Below are 11,771 nucleotides of genomic sequence, written 5' to 3'. Positions count from 1 at the left end.
GCACTCTATAACGAGCAACATGAGATGGCGAATTCGATTAACAATGGCTTGTATCTTAAGGCTACGATACTCCAAAGATTATCGGTCATTGAACCAGCAACAATAGAGGATGCAAACTAAGTAACTATCGTTTATGGAAATGTTCTTAGCTCGAACCAAGCCAAAGCGAGCACGAAGAACGAGTTTTCAAAATTAATTGGAAATCTCTAACGAAATGCACGCCAGAAGACGTTTACGAATTCGTCACCTCGGACATCGGTGACCGAAAGCGTCTAAATCGCTCGGCGCCATCGGACACGGCGCTACCTTGATCGAGGAACTCGAAAGCGTAATCACGAGCGCTTAGGTCACCATGAAAAATGGCGATTCACAAGCCCGACAGAAATAAATTCCTCTCGCGACCGATCCGACGACGGCATCTGCGCGTCTCTCCACTACCAGAATCAACAAAGGTGATGATCCGTCAAAGCTGATGGACTCGCGCCAGCCAGCACCGACTTCGATGCGGAGGAGTATTTTAGTATTTTTAACGACTCGTCGTCGGATCGACGTGAGAGGCTCGAGTTTCCGAAGACTTATCAACGGCTTCTAATACCAACTCCATATTATCGCTCGTCACTTGGTTATTTGGTATTCGCCGAGGTATCTCTCGAGAGGCGACTTGCTGCTTATTGGGATTGATCGAGTGATGGTCCAGTGATTTTCATGTGCGATTGCTGGGCAGTTACTCTCCGTGATTCGCCTCGATCGATATCGATATATAATATCATAGAGAGATGAGCTTTAACTCCACTCAATGCCTTTGACAGCGATAATATGTGCATTCCTGTTTTTTTTTTTCACAAGGTCGTTCGTGACTTTTCTAGAATACGGCACATTAATATTACTTATGGTGAATAATTTAAAGCGCAGTACTAATGGCTCTCCCGGTAACTATGATTTTTAATAACAGGAACGATACAATATTTATATAGCGAGTGAATGGGATTTGTCATTTTTCATTTTAGCATTCAGTATTGAGAATATAAACGCATGCGGATACGGGGCTTTCAAAAATATTCATCTAATGAATTTTGATAGAGGATAATAGCGAATGGAAGCTACAACATTATTAATTAATGTCTCTTAACTTACTTAAAAGTACATCGATGGCAATCTACAAAAGATCATAAATGCATAATAAAAAAAAAAAAAAATGCAAAATCGATCGTTGCTATAATACTTGAAATACTTGTACCGTTTACATAATCATAATTATATATTGATCGCATTAAAAAAAACAAAAAAAAAAAAAAAAAAAAAAAAAAAAAAAAAAAATACAAAGTACTTATGGATGGTTAATGATTGATTGTGTCTTCGGGCTTTAAATATTTAAGATTGAAATTGATAAAAGAATATAGAATAAGAAAGATACATTTTCTGCTTTCCACGTTAAATAATTTATCGACTTGACAGTTTTGGTTAAGCAGTGCCAAGTGTCAATGGAAAATATAAAATATTTTCAATATTTAATACAAGATGATCTTTGTTTTGCAGATTGAAAAGATTAAAAATGCCACCAGAAACGTCGGCGGTCGATGTAAAACTGCGTAGGTAGATATTGCCACGCAAAAGAGACAGGCCAATAGACTTTTAGTGAATAAATTGAAAGACCACATTTTTCATTGAAAGTTAAATGAAATTTCTGAACTCGTTTCAATGCACAAGTCTCACGTTTAATCTTTGCAATTTCATTTGAAATTTTCTAATAATTTCCCTTTATATAATGGATACTCTGTGAGAACGTTTAAATAAAATTATTACAAATGATATATCGATTTAATATGAATATGAATTAAATTATTGAAGAAATGTTGTGGGTAAAGTTTTTGACAAATATAAAAATATATTTTATTTTATTTTTTATTTAAATATCTTTATAATTTGTCTACTTCAAGTGACTTAATTACTTTTATCATGATTTTTCATGTACTTCGCACCATTCAACGCATGCATTGCAAGAAAATTGTAAGCTTAATTTTACTAGAATTTGTGAAGGTTTTATAATAATAAAAAAAAAAAAAAAAAAGAGAGAGAGAGAGAGAGACAAGAAGAGAAAAAAAAACACATTATTACGACGCAATTCAGTTATAATATTTTAGAGTGTATTACAAAGTATGAGGTATATTGTGCAATTGCAAGGTTGAGGAAAATTTATTATACTGAAATTCTTTCACGCAACTTTAAAAATTCATATATAATTGTAATTTCCAAATAGTTTAAAGTGCACAAAATGAATGCAACAAATTTATTTATTCGAGTAGTTCGAATTTATTATATTATCATCTTATTTTTTAATATGCAATTTGTAATGATGAAAAAAGTTATACTATTTTTGAAATACAAAGCTTGGAAAACGTCGCTTGAAAATACCGACCGCGATGAAAAAGTTATTATAAAAATTGTATTTATAAAATTATCCAGCTTATTGCAAATATTTTATCAACGAAAGGCAATAATAATTTTAACGTCTCGAGATGATCTGAGAATTATAATAACTATTTAATGTTTTTCAATGCGATTTCAATTACGATTAAATTGCGGAAATCCTAAAAACTTTTTTACGAAGATATTTCCACCGAAGTTACAGTTCATTCCCCTTGGTTCTATTATTAGTCAACTTAACTCTTTTCTGTTTCATTGAAAAATATATATCTTTTCCGCACAAAGAACACCTTGTCACTTACTCATAAATTTCATATTTTTTTCTTTTTTATCTTTACAACGGTGACTAATGTGCTTGAAAGTATATTAAAAAGGACATAACAATTTTAATCTATAAAATTTCAATAAAATTTTATAATGAAAACTTTTAGAATAATCGTAAAGCCAATGTTTACCAGTGTTCGTCAATTGTATAATTTAAGTACTTTACGCTTAGTTAGATTTTTTTCGTTTTCATCTGTATTGAAAATACAACAATATTTAACCTTACCGTTTTATACTTTTTATATGTTTCAAAATCAAAAAATAATCCGATTGATAAAACAGATAAGAAATTATTCAAACATATTTTACCGCTACATGACATTATTAATTTTCCAATCACATCTCATATTTCTATGATATAAGAATGCTTAGGTTTTAATATCTACAATACTTTTTAATTCGAATTTAATTTGAAGAATTATTAAATGGATTATTATTGTTTGATTAATTATTCGTCGTGTCATCAATTTATATTATCCATTAATTTTACCATTTCAAGCTATTTAATCCGATTGAATTTAATTAGTAATTTATTTTTATCTAAATAAAATGCCTAATATGCTTTTGAGCACAATTTAAATAGAAATTTGAGTTTAAAGCTATTAAAAGACACGCGCGCGCGCGCACAAACAAACACAAACACACACACACACGCACACACACACACACACACACAAACAAACAAACAAACAAACAAACAAAAGATTATAAAGATCGACGAAATTTCCAGCTTAAATTGACTAGATTGAATTGTCCATTATTGCAATAAAACAATAATAAAACATTGTGTTTCCCTTCAACGTGCGAGCATATACAATACATCCACAGTTTATTCAAACATGAGTATTGTTCTTTGGCAAATTGTTATATTATTGATAGACAATTTAAATCACACATGGCACTCACGTAATTCAACATCTAAATAATCCAGCCAATCTGATAGTAATACGCACTACGTCCCAGCCACACGGACGAACTCATTACTCCGTGAAATCCTGGATATAAAGGACACTCACTCGCCAATGCAAAATAATTTTTCTCTGCTCTTTACCAGTGGCTTACATAAAGCTCTCGCGCTGTCGCGATCGAATGCATTACGTGAAGTACCAATCCGAGGACTTGGCGAGCATTTGGCGCCGAGGGAAACCTATATCTGCCTGTAAATTGAGTACCGGCGTCCTTTGCTTTATGCTCGAGGAGTTTTTTAAGTTTTTTAAGCAAAGGTCTCAGGCGACTGAGAGCGTAGAAAAGATAGTTTTCGTAAGATGCCAGCTTAATTGAGAGTGGACTGAGATTAAAAATAATTAGTTCTCTTAATAGCGCGTGAATAATGCGATAGTTTATTTGTAATAAATAGTGTGTTGGGGGGGGCGTATTGTGGGGGCGCATGGGGGGGGGGGGGGGGAGAGAGAGAGTTAATTTGGCTATGAGCCAAACCTTTTCAGTCTTCGCACTTCCATAGTATTTATTTATTTATTAAAAAAAAAAGACAAAGAAAAACAAGTTGAATAACACTGTTTTAATAACGAGTCGTGTGTGTTAAATATTAGTAGAGTAAAAGATCGTTTCATCCGTAAGAATTTGGTGAATGATACGCGAAAATTCGTAGCCAAAGTTGGCTAAATAAATAAGTGAGTATACAGTGTGATGGAAAATTTGTAAATTTAAGCAATTAAAAATCGACGCTGTCCAAAGAATTTTCGAAAATCCAATGTCCATGAACGTCTCCATGCGCTTGAAGATTAAATTTACCAATTTCACAATTAGTGCACAGCTTGTTAATCATTAGAACAACAAACGGTTCACGCGTCACTCAAGCGAATCACACGATTAGCGAGAAAACGTAGAGGAGAGCGTTAATGGTTCATGCTGCGCTTAAAATTAACGATATGGTGCCGCGATACGTGGCATTGAATGTCTCGTTATTCACTCAATTTCATGACAATTGTAATCCCGAAGATAAGTTTCGAGTCGAGCGCGCTTTGTCGTTGCCGCGTTTGTGAAATTATTTTCACTTATCTTGCTTCATGCGAGAGGCAAGGCTTTGCTCGCACAAAACAACATTGTTTTGCTCTTCGCCGAGACAAATCGTGTATTTATTCCGAAGGTCAAAAGCACTCTATTAAGAGCCAAGAGGTAAATATGTAGTCTACAATTTTTTGCATGATTAATTCGGTCGTTAAAAACATATGATACCTGATTATACTCCAATTACCGAGTATTCGCTTTACATAAGACTCGAGGCACGAGTGTGAATTATGTACAAAGCGTGTACGTAACGTTTCATTTTTTAAGATAAATTTACCTGTGAGAGCTTGTAGATTGTAAGATTGATCGATAAATATTAAAGAAAATTAATTCTAGTTACTTTATTATGTCTTATTTTTTTTTTTGTTCTTTTTTTTCTTTCTTTTTTTTTCTTTCTTTTTTTTTTATTGTGACTGACGGGATCAAAAAAAAATAAAAAATAAAAAATAAATAAATAAATAAATAAATAAAAAAAAAAAAAATATATATATATAAAAACTTACTTTTTGGCTGCTTTTGAATTTTACAATTTTCTTAATTATCCTTAAAAATAAGTCGTTTAAAATTTTTATTTAAATTATTTCCAATTAAGTGACATTAAATTGATTGCTTGGTAAAATAATATTAAAATGTATAATTTTATAATATTATATTATTATAATATTATAAAAATAACGTAAGTGTTTGGCGCGTTAATTAATATAGGAAATTAAACGCGAGTAAGTTATTTAAATGGCAGTGTTAGTGCAAATTCTTATATCTATATTTATTAAATAAATTCCTATTTACTTATATCCTGTCTCACACAATTAATGAGATTAATTAATTAAAAGTATGTGCTTGATTGATATAATTTATATTTCGGTTAGATAATCTTACCGTACTGTAAACTATTGATGTTGAAAAAAAATTATGTGAAAACTGTTCTTCCGAACAATTAATAAAATTAATTATTAATTGCTCAAACAATTTTTCCATCAAAAAACAAAAAAAAAAACAAAAAAAAAACTTAATAATTAAGTAAAAATGTTACGGACAAAACGACGTGACTATTGAAAGCAGCACGAAAGAGTCGCGTAAAGTTTTTCCAAGGGAATTCACCATCAGTCGGCATCAGTAAAAATAGTCAACCCGACTACAGGCACAAATTCACCAACGCGCGCGCGCGCGAGCTCACTTATGTATATATATCGAGATCCTATATTAGGAAACTCGTGCGTGGAAGACCATTTCGGGCTGTATGATTAATCAGCTGGTTTTCAAATATACACTGGGCGCGGTTTTAAAGGGAAATTTTCAATTGAAAGACATATTTTTAACTTCCTTTTCTCTTCCCCTCTTAGACAGAGAAATTGTAATTAGTTTTCACGTGACAATCCCACCAGCTGACAACACTAGTCGATAATCTATGTTTACCAAATATTATCATACCCACAGGGTATTATGCACCACGTCACATAATATTGTCTCATGAACGTTACAAAGTGTGAATGTACCCATTGTATTTAAGAAAAGTATTACGAATGTCAAAGGTAACGGGTATCTTGAGATTCTCCTCTACCGTACATTTACACGCGCGCGCACACAAGCACGTGCGAGTATGCACATCGTTGAATTGATACGGCCAGGGAGGGCAGAAAAAAAAAAAAAAAAAAACCCGCGACTCGATCTTCGCGCTGTGATAGTCGTCGTGGTGTGGCGGCAGTAGGCGTACGATGACGAGGAGCCGAAAAGTTCCTCGGATTTCCCACCATTCGAAACATCGGCTCAACGTGATTAATCGTCGTGGCGAGGTAAGTGACATCGGTAGAGACCGATTCACGACCCACGGCCCCCTTACAGCAATCGTTATCGCCCTCTCCTTCGCTCTCCCTCCCCACCACCACGACCGTCGTGTTAAACGAGGGAAAGCCACGAGTTCCGGCGCAGGTCCCATCGAGCACCGGCGACATTCAGTCGTTCAACAAGTTCCCGCGTGATCAAGCCGATCGGAGTGTGATGCCGTCGTAGACGATGACGTTCACTGGATCGCCGCGTGTGCAACCGTCTGCTGCGTGATTTGGCGAAATGCGTTGCGTCGATCGGCAGCCGAGTGCTAGACGATCTCACCACCAGGGCCTTGTCGTCGTGTAAGTTTCATTAGCACTTAAAGATGCGCGTGCACGTGGGGCGTGGAACAGCGCGCGTGTCGTTGTTCTGGAGCTGGTAGGCAGGAACAAGGCCACGAGCGCGAATCAATAAGGTGTCGGCGCACCTCGCGATTTTCACGGTCGTTTGTATATTGAATTCCAGTGGCGTTTCAAGGGCGCGCGTGGGGTTGGGGGGGGGGGGGGGCTTTAGATGTGTGCGTGGAAATGCTTTGGATGAGTTTTAGACTTGTGGTTCGCTGGGTGGCTGCAGCCTTTATTATTCAAAATGGTTATTGACTTTGTGATTCGAGCCTGCGGCAATTTGTTCGGTACCAAGGAATTTCGAAGCCATTTTTTCCGCCATTCTCGACTGGAGCTATAAATTTTTTATATTTATAGTTGGAATTGTGAGTGCCAATCGTGGTGAAAAGAAATATTAAAAAGTCGATTCGATAATGTTTTAATGAACGTGTGATATTAGATTTTTCAATCTTACTACTAGCACATTATTAGCACAATGCAAAGTGTGTAATGTCCATGTTCTATGGTAGAGGTGATGTGTATTATTGTTATTAATTAAAAGGACGTTAGCTCTTGGTGCCGAAGTTAAAATTTATAAATAATTTTTTAATCGTTGCGACATTACATGTGAATATTGTCGATTTATATGAGTTCATTGACATATTGTGACATCTAGCAATTGTAGATCTAACATTATGTATATCAATATGTTATTGTGTTTATAAGCAAATATATTCCTTAAAGCTTGAAAAGATGCGGAATTTACAATGCAAAGGAAATAAATCATTTTCCCTTTACAATTCTCGTTACAATCGGGCATACGATGATTATTTGTTTGTTTTTTTTTTATTAATTAATTTATTTATTATTATTATTATTATTATTATTATTATTACTATTATTACTTTTATTACATTATAATTACTATACTAGGCAATAGTTATCCTAATTAATAATGATTATTAAATTTATAAAAAAAAAGGCTCAGAACGTAATAATGTGCTTTTGAATATTAAAGAATTATATCAATTTTAAAAGTTTAACGCGATTAGTATTTCACTTACAAGCCTCGAAAATCAATAAGTATTATATAAAAACTACGATTGTATAATAAAGACAGCGGATACTGTCTCATAAAATTATCTGTTGTTTCAGAATTGGTCTAGCGTTGCTTTTCGTACATTTATTATTCTTACATATTCTCGTTCGGTAGCTCTAAATCTAAAAATTAAATACAAAATACATATTTGCAAATGAAAATAAATTCTTCGCTAATATTAAATTTAAAATAATAAAGATGTTTATCTTTGTACCAATATTTTAAATAATAATATTGAGTTATTGTTGAAATAACATTTACTTATTTATTAAGAGAGAGAGAGAGAGAGAGAGAGAGAGAGAGAGAGAGAGAGAGAGATAGAGCAGAATATTATTAAACTGCAAACATACTCAATTATACTACTCACATACACTGTAAAAGAATAATATTCTGTAGTATGGTAATCTAGGTCACTCGATTTTTATCTGTATAACTTTTTATAATTTCTCATACAAGTAAATTAAATATACATATAATATTACTTTATAATTCTTATATAAATACAATGCATTACATATTAGTTAAATATTTATAATACTTTTTCTTAGAAATAATAAAAAATATTAATTTTACGAACTGAAATTCAAATGTGCAGCAGTTATTCCCGCTATGCGTGTTATTTATATTATTAATTAATTAATTAATATTTTTATCGCCTATAATGTCTTTATTTAAAGTACATTATATTGGCATAATTTTTTTAATTATTTTAAATTTTTCTATAGAATTTTCAATTTTCTTTAGCTATAATCCGACAAATGAATAGTAGTTACAAATAATATTAATAATATTAATAAGAATAGATATAATTATAATGATAATAATCGTAGTAGTAGTAGTAGTAGTAGTAGTAGTAGTAGTAGTAGTAGTAGTAGTAGTAGTAGTAGTAGTAGTAGTAGTAGTAGTAGTAGTAGTAGTAGTAGTAGTAGTAGTAGTAGTAGTAGTAGTAGTAGTAGTAGTAGTAGTAGTAGTAGTAGTAGTAGTAGTAGTAGTAGTAGTAGTAGTAGTAGTAGTAGTAGTAGTAGTAGTAGTAGTAGTAGTAGTAGTAGTAGTAGTAGTAGTAGTAGTAGTAGTAGTAGTAGTAGTAGTAGTAGTAGTAGTAGTAGTAGTAGTAGTAGTAGTAGTAGTAGTAGTAGTAGTAGTAGTAGTAGTAGTAGTAGTAGTAGTAGTAGTAGTAGTAGTAGTAGTAGTAGTAGTAGTAGTAGTAGTAGTAGTAGTAGTAGTAGTAGTAGTAGTAGTAGTAGTAGTAGTAGTAGTAGTAGTAGTAGTAGTAGTAGTAGTAGTAGTAGTAGTAGTAGTAGTAGTAGTAGTAGTAGTAGTAGTAGTAGTAGTAGTAGTAGTAGTAGTAGTAGTAGTAGTAGTAGTAATATTGATGGACGACGAATGGCGTTGAACTAATTCATGATTTTTAGAAAAATTAAAAACTGAAACTTTATAAGATATGCTGTACAAATTCTGGCAAATTATGTTCTTAAATTGAAATAATTTCATCTAAACAACTTAAAATAACATATATTGTCGGATATGTGATGTATCGTGTTAATTACATCCGCACCACTCGATACACGTGATACTGTTGATAATTAGAAAAAGTTACCATTATTAATGTAAATATCAATATCGAATATAAATATGAACATGCTCTACTTCATCATGACTAAAGATAATATAAGACAATATAATATATAATAAATATAACAATTTTAAATAATTTAAATATGTATTAAAACAGCGTTCGTGTCCCTTCTTGAGTGATTGTAACTGCATCTTTATTATTTTTTTATTATGTACGCAGAGATGCACCTGTCACGGCAAATAAATTCATTTTAATGAATTGTTTATTTTTGTTTTTATTTTCATAGGACTGATTAAGCTCCGCTATTTCAAAAGGAGACATTTTACGACAATAAAACAAATCAATTGAGAATTCTGTGCGAATCAATTAAAAGAATAGAAGAAACAATAAACCAACAATCTACTAAACTGTTGGCTAAGACAAAAAAACGAAAATGTATTATAATTCAAGACCTCCGATTGGCTTTACCAACCATGTACTTGGCTACGATGAACCAAAGATTCTTCGAAAACAAGTAAAAACAGTCGAAGTAGGTATTCGAAATAATATAATTATTGTAAGAAAATGAAAAATTATATTACAAATTGTCAATATGCTTATCTTTGCAAGAACAATAATAATATAATTGAATTAGCCCAGTTATATGATTTAAATATTAATAGAGTTTATTGTTGGCCTATTTTTGTTTTTGTAGTATTGAATAATCTCGATTTTCTTAATTAAGTTTTTCAATCTCAAGTGATAAAGTTACGACTTATCGGCAGCTTACTTTTATCAAAAAAAAATATCTTATTTACCAAGTGTCGTTATAAATTAGAAACGTGACTAGTACGGAAAAAGAGAGAGAAAAAACCCCAACAACAACAACGACAACAAAAAAAAAGAAAAAAGAAATTGATTATTCTTTTTTTATTGCTTAATATTTTTCTAATATTTGTATTTTCTATTTATCTACAGGAATGACAATTTTCTCTATATATAAGATGAGCATTACTCCGCGAAATGATTACAATGAAATTTATTGAACTCGATACTTATCTTACTGCAGTATAATATATTGTTATCACATTTCTTTTTAAAAGAACACTTTTTTCTTTCTTTTTCTTTTTTTTTTGTTGCTTTGCTTGCTTGCTTGCTTGTTTGTTTGTTTATACTGGAACATAGTGTAAGCAATTAATTCATTACAGATATATGCTAGAACTTTGGTAAAATATTGCTTAAAGTCCTGCGTGAATTTATTCGATATTGGAGAGACAGGGAGAGAGAGAGAGAGAGAGAGAGAGAGAGAGAGAGAGAGAGAGAGAGAGTGAGAGAGAGAAAAGAAAATGACGGAAGGATAGTAAGAAGAAAATGTTAAGTCACACTTTGCAATCTTTCATTATTTCATTCCTTATTTTCAAATTCCTATCGTTGGAATTCTGTACGTATGTCGCGTACGTAGCCTCCCACATAATTGCATAGAGCATCGCGACTCTCCATTACGCAATCGTAATGCACGAGATAACACCTTTTTATTTTTTTTTTATTTTTTATATCTAAACTCGTCGACAGCCACGCCACCATGGGAAATCGGTCCAAAGAGAATACTCCTCGAGGGGTCTCTTCCACATCCTCGATGATCCACCTTCTTCGTCACTTCCTTCGATAAACATTATTAGCCGGCAGGCTCTAAACGTCGCACGGCTCAACTTCTTAAGTAATTCGATCGAAATGTCACAGCGTCATGGAATAAACGAGCCGCGCAGCAGTGGCCTTGAACCTAACCTAACGCGCGAAGAAGGCCGAGGAGGTCGAGGGAGAGGCAAGCCCATCGATCGACCCATCATTGTTGACGAAGCCAGCTATAGGAAACCATCCGAGTATCCCCACCGGGCGACTCACTCGCGCGTAGCACGATCCTCTCGACGTCCCCGGCGCGTAACGCAAGGAAGGCGGACGGACGATACGATATGTTGGGCCGCTGACGCAACAATTGTCCGCCGAGACGAGTATGTCATGGTCGCGGCGAGAGTGGCGCAGTCGCGTGTCGTCGGCGCGAAGATTCTTTCCAATCGTCGAGGAGAATTTTGACGGCTCCGGCCTCCTCCTCCTCCTCCTCCTCCTCCTCCTCCTCCTCCTGCACATCCCCTTACCCCACCCCCTCGGTAACCACCAACGGCTTTGATCGGAA

This window comes from Ceratosolen solmsi, unplaced genomic scaffold (genome assembly GCF_000503995.2).
Source record: "Ceratosolen solmsi marchali unplaced genomic scaffold, CerSol_1.0 scaffold11, whole genome shotgun sequence".
Taxonomy (NCBI): Eukaryota; Metazoa; Arthropoda; class Insecta; order Hymenoptera; family Agaonidae; genus Ceratosolen; species Ceratosolen solmsi.
This window is presented reverse-complemented; position numbering follows the sequence as displayed.